This window comes from Echinops telfairi, unplaced genomic scaffold (genome assembly GCF_000313985.2).
Source record: "Echinops telfairi isolate 266 unplaced genomic scaffold, ASM31398v2 ScPeMD7_7458;HRSCAF=8496, whole genome shotgun sequence".
Classification (NCBI taxonomy): domain Eukaryota; kingdom Metazoa; phylum Chordata; class Mammalia; order Afrosoricida; family Tenrecidae; genus Echinops; species Echinops telfairi.
In genome coordinates, this window is record NW_022111358.1 from 26,028,865 (window position 1) to 26,036,978 (window position 8,114).

The following is an 8,114-nucleotide window of genomic DNA, read 5'->3' on the forward strand; positions in this document are numbered from 1 at the left end:
GGGGGGGCTGTCCAGGACTGGGGGTGTCCTCGGCCTGTGGAGGGACAGCTGCAGACTGGAGGAGGTGGTTCCAGGTCCCTGCCAGGCAGCCACCCAGCCTCCATCCCTCCCTCCCATGCCTCACCCCGACCCCCTCCAGCTGTTGGGGAAAAAGCGGAGGAGGGCGAAGGTAGAGTGGGGGGGTGTCTCTGTCCTTCCTGCCACTCCACCCCAGCTGGTTTCCCTCGCCAGCACCAGCAAGTGATTAACTTCCAGAACAACCACTCTTCAGGTGTGTTAGCTGAGGAACTCCTGCCCCTCCCCCACCCCCACATTCTAGCCCCTTAGAGCCAGGTTCTTGTGTGTCTGAGGTAGGTGGGCTGGGACTCCCCATACTCTGGCTCCTTCTCTGGGGAGGTGCACTCTGAGGCAGTCCCTCAGCCCAGCCAAGGCCCTGCGCACCCCTGTCTCTGATTTGGGGGTTCTGCCCAAGGACCACCAGGTCAACTTGCCCCTCCTCATGCACGGTGACTGTATTAGTCCGGGTCCTTTAGAGACACAAATCCACCAAAACTCATGTATAAGAGAGAGTTTCACATAAAGGTTAAGTGCGCATCAAGAAAACATCCCACACTGCTGGAGACAGCCCTTCCTGGACAACGGCTGGACTGCTAGTCTGAGAACTATTCATGCGAAGTGTGAAAGCTTGAGTTAAATCGCAGTTTCATATTGTGCTTTTTTTGTTCCATTTGCAATCCTCTCTTTGCATGGCCCCATCTCCTAACAGTGCCCAAACTACCAGGAAAACGGCCTAGCACGAAACTAGTCCTGCGTATGTTGAATCCTCGGGTCCAGACCCACCTGAAGCACCCAAAATGAGAACCCGCTGCTCTACAACCTGTAGCAGCTGTGGGAGGGGGCCGTTCTCTCCAACTTGGGTGGGTACATATGAAGGGAGGTGGACTGCAGGGAGCAGCCTATTAAGTTCCACAGTAGGTTTACAGCTCTTAGACTTTTGGTCACCTGTGTCCATCAGGACAGTTAGTCCAAACTTGGCAAATTCCAGGTGCTTGAGCAGCATGAGCATTCCCTAACCGCATTTGTTTCTAACTGACTGAATCTCTTCATGTCTCCAACAACAACAACAACAAAAAAGGATCCTTTTCCGGTTCATAAGCATGATGATTGGGTTTTCACGCGTCTGTGTGATATGTGCCTCCTTTAATACTTGTTACGATGCAGGCACATTACCTGTCTGACACGAGAAAAAAAAAAAAAAAAAAGAAAACATCCCAACCCAGTGCTGCCCAAGCCCACAAGTCCAACATTAACCCATATGTCCGGACCCCAACCCACAAAGTCCTCCTCCATCTCACAAAACACACACAATGATGCTGACCTCAAGAGGAAAGCCGAGTCAGTGAGCGTGTAAGCATCTCAGCGCTGGCAGGGGTCTCCACACGGCTGCTCCAGCACCCAGGGCTACATCGGGGTAGGTCCATGTGGCTTCTCCTCAGGATGTCTTGCAGGAAGTCAGCCTTGCCAGCTGAAGCAGGGAACTGGCTAAGGCAGCTGCACCTGGTCCGACCATCAGAAAGCAAAAGACCTGAGAACTAGAAAGGCGAGGCTCACTGAGTTATTTATTCCTCCGCCCTTCAATTAACCCCACATGGGTTTTTATCGGCCAGGTTGGCACAATAAACTAACGACCTCAGTGACCTTGGCTCTGGAAAGCTAGTTGTTGGCCCCCATGTGTGCAGCAGGGTCTCTGAGACACCTAACCCTGGACTAGTGCAGTAGCCACCCCCTGCAGAGCACCCCACACTTCAGGTGTCAGCTGAGGAACTCCTGCCCCTCCCTCACCCCCCACATTCTAGCCCCTTAGAGCCAGGTTCTTATGTGTCTGAGGTGGGTGGGCTGGGACTCCCCATACTCTGGCTCCTTCTCTGGGGAGGTGCACCTCATCTTTCAGGGGGGTGATGATGGGCGGCAGTAGGCTCCCCTGTCTGTTCTGTTGTGGCCCCAACTAGACCGTTGGGGAATTGTAGGAACTTTCTGGAGTCCCACTTCTGGCTGGTCTGCCTGCAGCTCTCCAAACTCAGATCCAGTGTCCTCCAATGGGAGCCTCTGTCACCCGTTGCTGGCCCACCCCCAGCGGGGAGACTGAGGCTCGGAGCAATGGGGACAGTAGAGGATGGGGGGCAGCCGAGCCCGGGTCTCCCATGGAGGTGCTCTTCCCGTGGCCTCTCCCCCTGCTGTGTGCCGGGGGGACAGGAGTGAGCTGACAGCTCTGGGCTCGAGCCTCACTGCGGAAGAGAGATTGCCCTGCGCCTGCTCCTTGGGGACAAAGGGACAAAGACAAAAACGTTTCTCTCAGATCCCTCACTCACCGCGTCTCGTGGCCGTCCTAAGGGAACCGGGGGCAGGTGGCCCTTGTCAGCCATGAGCTCTGTGTTAAACAGACTCTGGGTCTGAGCACCCCGCCCCTACCCCGATTCCTGCCCTCTCCTCTGGGCAGGGGGCAGGCTCGCATCCCCAACCTTCAGCCCCTCTTGCTGGAAGACCAGAGCTGAGAACCAGAGCTAGCCCCTGTGACGGGACCTAGCCCAGGCTCTGGTCAGGCTCGGGCAGCAGGAGAAGCAGCGAGGCAGAGGGGATAAGATAGCAGCTGATGGTGAAGACTGCACTATTGAACTGTATGACATATGAATTATATGTCAATCAAATGAATTATATGTCAATCAAATAGTTTAAAATGAAAATTTTAAAAAGATAGCAGCTGAAGGCTCAGAACCATTATGAGTGAGGGGGTTTGACCCCCTTGGGGAGGGGCGGTGAGATGGAAGGAACACATAATGAACTCCCCTGTCCCTAGCAGCTTTAGGGCCTTGTTTCCAAGGGCTAAGGGGAGGTTTCTCCCTGATTCATGTGTTATCTCTGGGCAGTACCTTCAGCCTCGGTCATCCGTCTGTGGCCTGGTCCTGGATTGACCTACTTTGGTAAAAAAGTACTCAGGCAGAAGTCCATGAAAGGGGCCAGGCGGCCAAGCACTCAGCGGCGTGGGAAGGTGGAAGGCCTGTTAGAGACGGGCAGTCTCACCAGCCTGGCTTCTGCGGAGCCCTTCTTCCGAGACAGCCGTTCTTCTGCAGCTGGACACCCCAGTCTTCACTGGTGAAGGTTACCGCCTAGGAAGCCCTGTGAGCGGTTCTCCTCTGTCTGCTGGGCTGGCTCTGGGTCAGCTGGACTCAAGGACAACCAACCACAGCCTCAGGAAGTGCAGACCATGAGTCCTCCCAGGCAGGAGTCTGGGGCGCCCCCTTGCGGACACTTGAGACATGTCACCGTCTCCTCCCCATCATCAGAAGCATCCCTCTTTGATCCCTGCTTCCACCCACATCCTGCCCATCCCTGTTTCCAGCCAGGATTTCAATCACAGACCCATCAACAACGCGTCTCTTTATGAAGGCCAGGAAGAGTTCAGGATCCCCAGGTTGGATTTCAACAGATGAGACCCTAATACAGCTGCACATATGTCCAAGTAGAACTGCCCTCCAGAGGGTTCCCGAAGGCCATTGGTCAGAAGTAGACTGCCAAGCCTTCTTACAAGGTGCCTTGGGGTGGACTGGAATCTCCAACCTTGCATGGAGCAACCAAATGCTTTAGCGATTTGTACCACTGTAGTGGTTATACTTGGGGCTGCTCATCACAAGGTCAGCAGTTCGAAACCATCAGCAACTCCGAGAGAGGGAGATGAGGCTTTCCACTCCTGTAAAGATAGACAATCTTGGAAACCCTCAGAGCCCACTCAGCAGCAGTGAGCTAGGTCTGGTGTTGGGTTGTGTGCTGCATGTACCTGGAGACCTGATGGCGTAGTGGAATACGCATTGAACTGCCAACTGCGAGGCCATCGGTTCAAACCCGCTAGCCTCTCTGAGGGAGAAAGATGAGGTTGTCTGCCCCTGTAAAGATTTAAAGCCTCAGAAACTCAAAGGGGCAGTTGAACTTCATCCTATAGGGTCACTTTGAGTCAGAATCCCCTCAGTGGCGGGGAGTTTGAGGGTATTTTTTTAAAGTATGTGCTTTATCAATGTAAATTAATGCACTCCTCACAGCTCCTCGGGTTAAGGGACTTGCCTAAGGTCACACAGTCACTCTGGTTTCCAAAGTCTATGATGAAGCATCAGCCATGCTGCTGGTCACTGGTGTAGGACCTCAAACCATATCCCAAGGAAGTGGCAGAGCCCCTCAGGGGACACGGCTGAGCAAAGAGAATGTCTCCCTCCAACTCCCCCACACTACCGCCTCTCTTCCCCCACTTCCCAAACCTCACCCTGCCCCTTTTGGGGTGAATCTGCCCTGCCACGTGAACGGAGGGTCAAGTGATCAAGACCCACCCTTCTCTGATTCATGGCCCTTTTCTGTCCCTTCTGAGAGGGCGCAGAGTGGCTCAAAGGTCGGGGACTCCGGAGGACTCGAGTCTGAAGAGCTTCCTCATGTCCCTGTCAACACAGGCCCGTCAGGTGGTGTCCATACTGCCTGCCCTCTCCGCCCTTTTGGCATGGAGACGGTCCTTGGGGGGTGACCACAAGACTCCTGCTCTTCTGAAACCTGAAACCCGGGAGGCATGAGGTGTCCAAAGAGCTCCGTTTCCACCATTATCCAGAGAAGGAAATGGAACTTCGCCCAGGGCTGCTCATTCAGCACGCGCTTGCTGGTGATTGACCGTGGGTGTTGGGAGATCTCTGGGCTTAAGGCACTTTGTCTAGGGAGGAGGGGCAGAGAAGCAATGGATAATCCAATGCTGTTGTGATGAGTGTGCAACAGAGGGGATTGCTGCAGACACTCGGGTGTGACCAGGAAGGCGCTGGAGGAGATGCTCGCTTGAGTTTCACCTTGGAGGGTGTCAAGGGTGGAATGAGCATTCGCAGCAGTCAGCAACAACAGGGCGAGTCCCCAGAACTGTGGGCATCCGCTTGGCTGGGAGTTCCAACTCCACAGCCTCAGTACAGGTACAAGAGGGTGTCCCCCTCTTCAGGAGCCCAGTGGGGGGTGTTTCCAGAGGGAATCGGGGTACCAGGTGCATCTGGACATGCTAGCAGCAAGACTCTAAAGGGCAGAGGGTGTGGCAAGACCTGTCGTCCTCACACCGACATGTGTTCTCCTGGGCCGACGGCCATCCGGAATAAAGATTACATTCCCAGAGGCAACTTCTGGGAACCTTTCTTTGACAATAACCGCTATGTATGGGAAGCAAATGTTTTGAGAATGATGAGGGCAACAAATGTACAGATGTGCTTGACACAATGGATGGATGGATTGTGATAAGAGTTGTAAGAGCCCTCAATAAAATGATTTTAAAAAATAACTGCTACGTGCCGAGGTCCTGTCCTTCTTTGTATCTCTCTCTATCAGCAATCATCTTGGACTCCAGCCTAAGAGGGACAGAGTAGAAATCAAAAGGGAGCCAGGGGCCCTTCTACTCATCTACATGAGGAGAATACGGGAATGTCATCTTCTTTAAGCCCCTTCTATCTTGAATCTGTTTCAGAGCCAAACTTAATCCTCACTGATACTGAGGGAAAATTATACCCAGCCAAAATATCAACCGAGCCCCAGAACAAACAGAGCCATTGTTTGTACTCAGGAGGAGTCAGGGAGAAGTGAAAGGGTCTTATTTACAACCCAAGAAGGAAATGGATATGCCAGGGGAGGAACTAAAGAGAGGATGATGTGGGGAGAGTGGGAGAAAGTCCTTCTCTTTCATTGCAGGAAGTCAGGAAGCATTACAGGTTCGGAGCTGTGAGCTCTACAACACTCACCTCTGTGCCCTCCAGTCCAGACACACTCTAGCCCCTGAGGGAGGGTTTCCGAGGCTTTGAAGTTTTATGGGAGCAGGCAGCCATGCACGTGCTGCTTCTTAGCAAATTTGCTTGCCCCCTATTTTGGCCACAATTTACCTCTTCAGTTGTCATTCATGGCCAGACCTGGGAGGCACTGAAAGAGAATCCCCCCATGCCCCACCTTCCATGTGAGGTTCTGCTCAAAGGCATCATTGCAGCTAGAATTACCTTGGAGCTGAGCAATCAAGGTTCCAGGCTTGGGATTTCTCTGATGACATAACTCCCTTAAATTCCACTTGGCTGTCTGCCGTTTTGATTCCTGGGAATGCCAAGTAACCAGTGCCAGCACTCCCGCGCCCATCATGAAATCTGAATCAGAGCCTGACTCGCGCCTCTTAGCAATAGGCTCGGGGCGCGGACTCTCCACCTCGCCCTTAAGTTGCGTCTCTTCCCTGTGCACCGACAGCTGGTGTTCATGGACCAGCATCATTTCCTTTGTGGGATCCCCTCTCCTCCAATTCTCAGGGAGAAGCTGACCTGGGAGTGTTTCCACCCCAAGTCTCTCACTCTTGTCGGTTGCCAGTACATCAGTGTCTATGAACAGTGACCCCTGGGGTGAGGCGGGTGAGGCCCCATAGGGTTGGCGAGGCTGTGACGTTTCAGAAGTGGATGGAGGGCCAGGCCTGTCTTGGCAGGTGCTTCTGGGTGCATTCAAGCCGCCAGCCTTTCGGCTAATAGTGGAGCACGTGTGCATTTTTGTGCTCCGCTACCCCAACCATGAGGGACGAGCGTGCCAACCAGTCCACTCTCATCTCCGGTATGATGAGCTAAAATAATAAGCACCCAGTCAGAGACGTGCCCCTTAGAGTGACTCCCAGGACTTTGGGCTGGGGGATGTAAATGGGGATAGCATCTTGAGAAGATATTTTGGCTGTTTCTTCAAAAAACTATACATACGATCACCATATGACCTAGCAATGGCACTTCTGGGCAGTGATCCCAGAAAAATAAAAAGTTATCCTCACATAAAAATCTGGACAGGAATGTCGCTAGTAGCTGGGCCAAACTGGGAAGGATTCAAAGGCCGTTCAGTGGGTGAGTGATCAAACGAACGGCCATACGTCCATGTCAGCGCAGCAAGCATACCAGCAACCAGCAACAAGGCACCGTGAATGCGTGCAGCAGCTTGGATGACTCTCCAGCGACTTGGGCTGACTTCTCGTGGCTTTCAACTCTATGAACAGGAATGGCCCGTAGGCTAAGCTTTATGAACTTTGGCTACTCATACGAAGCCTGCCCACCACTCATTTGTCATTTTGTTCTACTGTGGTGACTTGCACGTTGTTGTGATGCAAATAACAGCAGGGCCACCGGTGACGGATGGGCTTCAGGGGAGCTTGAACAAAGACAGACTAAAACCCAAACCAAAGTCACTATCTTTGAGTTGATTCTGACTCATAGCAGCCCTATAGAGACTTTAACTCTTTATGAGAGCATTTAGACTTTCTCCCGAGGAGGGGTGGACCCTTAAGACAGACTTGGAAGAGGCAATTCTCAGTCCACCCCCGAAGAATGAGCAAACAGGGCATTAGTGAGCTGAAATGGATGGTATCAGCCACTTTGAATCAGACAATTGTATGGCAAACCCATTCACCTTTCTGGAAATGACACATTGAGAAGGAATAGTGTTGCATTCAACACCAAAATGAATATTTCAAGCTCCATTTTGAAGTACAATGCTGTCTGTGATAAGATAACATGCATACGGCTACAAGGGCCGTTAACAAAGGAAGGAAAAGTAGTTGGAGATACAATGCTGGAGATCGCATGATAGAATTTTGCAAGTCCAGCAGCTTGTTGATTGAAGGTATCTTTTCCAACAATGTAATCAGTGACTATAAATCTGGGCCTTATTAGATGAAATGCACAGGAATCAAATTGACTACATCTAAGGGAAGAGACGGTGAAGAAGCTTGAAACCATCACTCAAAATAATGCCAGAGGTTGACTGTGGACTATAAATTGCTCCTATGCACGTTCAGGTCAAAGTTGAACATTAAAACAAGTCCTTGAAAGCAAATGTGAAGAAAGCTGATGGTGCTCGGCTATCAAAAGATATCGCATCTGGGGTCCTAAAATCTTGATGATAAACAAGTGGCCATCTAGCTCAGAAGCAACAAAACCCACAAGGAAGAAGCACACCAGCCTGTGTGATTATGAGGTGTCGAAGGGATCAGGTATCAGGCATCAAAGAACAAAAAATCATATCATTGTGAATGAGGGGGAGTGTGGAGC

The 8,114-nt window shown here is 51.9% G+C and overlaps 1 non-coding gene across 1 annotated transcript; it reads left to right on the forward strand.

Annotated features, from left to right (window-relative positions):
* Positions 1-1,136: 1,136 nt before the first annotated feature.
* LOC115872976 lies at positions 1,137-1,240 on the forward strand. The gene has a single exon (XR_004048164.1). It is a non-coding gene; the product is annotated as a small nucleolar RNA U13 (small nucleolar RNA).
* The last annotated feature ends 6,874 nt before the right edge of the window (positions 1,241-8,114 follow it).